The 1,081-nt window shown below is 35.7% G+C and overlaps 1 pseudogene; it reads left to right on the top strand.

Moving 5' to 3' along the window:
* The first annotated feature begins 393 nt into the window (after positions 1–393).
* Positions 394–880, top strand: LOC140523129 (insulin-induced gene 2 protein-like; annotated as a pseudogene).
* Positions 881–1,081: the final 201 nt, after the last annotated feature.

The following is a 1,081-nucleotide window of genomic DNA, read 5'->3' as shown; positions in this document are numbered from 1 at the left end:
ATGAGAAGTAGACCAGCATCTTATACCATACAGGAAAGCAAGTTCCAAGTAGATACTATATTTAAACACAAGGGTGAGACCATAAATTAGAGGATCATAAAAAAACATATCTAGGAAGCAGAACTTCCAAGAGCCTCCAAGGTTGCAGATTCAGGAAAGGAGGGGGAAGGGGGTAGCTCAGCACAGCCCAGTTGAGGTAGGAATGGCTGAGGAAAAAGTAGAAGCTGGGGGGCTTGTAGTTTCTAATTAAGGACAAGATGGGGTTCTGATGAAAAATCTGTTATCTACTGTATTTGTTGGAAGTTATTGTACTTATGAAACTCTAGCAGACAGAAACAGCATCATCTGCACCCCCAAAGTGTGGGTCACACATTTCTTCTGTCCCAGTTGGAGATGAACTTCATGATTTGTAGAGTAGCTCTGTTATTGTTTTTAATTAGAGTATCTCCTGCATTAGTAGTAAATCTTTTTCAGATGCAGAGAAATGTCACACTTTTTCCAGCTGATGTGATTTCAAGCATCTTTTCTTCAGTATGGTAGGCAACATCATGTTATGGCAAGGCTTCAGTTGTGATTGGATCATTATACCCCAACATTGACAGTTATCTGGAATATTCATGTAAATTCAAGAGAGCTGTTCATTGTAATATGGTGTGTAGCAGTCTTTCTTGGTATAAATCATGCAAGTACTAAAGTAGATTTTTACAACAATTTACAATTGTTTCTCATATTATACTATCCATTGGTCTGTGGTGGACTTTTGATAGATCATGAAGTAGTTTGGGCTCTGGAGTAAGAATTGCTTTCTCTGCAAACTTGGTCACTCAAAATACTAGTCCATAATGGAGTTTATCAAAGTATATCTGTGAATTTACTTTAAATTCATTCCTGGTATCAGGTATATTTTTTTTTTGCTTATGGCATAAGAATGGGAACTTTAGTCAACAACTGGCTGTGTGTGAAAGTAAAGGTACTGCAAAAAAAAAATCTCAAGATTAAATAAAGGAAAAATATGTTTTTGTACAGAAAAATACATAATTTAAAGGAGTATATGAATAATAGAGATATCCAGAAAATTGTA

The sequence above is a fragment of the Notamacropus eugenii genome, chromosome 2, assembly GCF_028372415.1.
Source record: "Notamacropus eugenii isolate mMacEug1 chromosome 2, mMacEug1.pri_v2, whole genome shotgun sequence".
Taxonomy (NCBI): domain Eukaryota; kingdom Metazoa; phylum Chordata; class Mammalia; order Diprotodontia; family Macropodidae; genus Notamacropus; species Notamacropus eugenii.
This window is presented reverse-complemented; position numbering and strand designations above follow the sequence as displayed.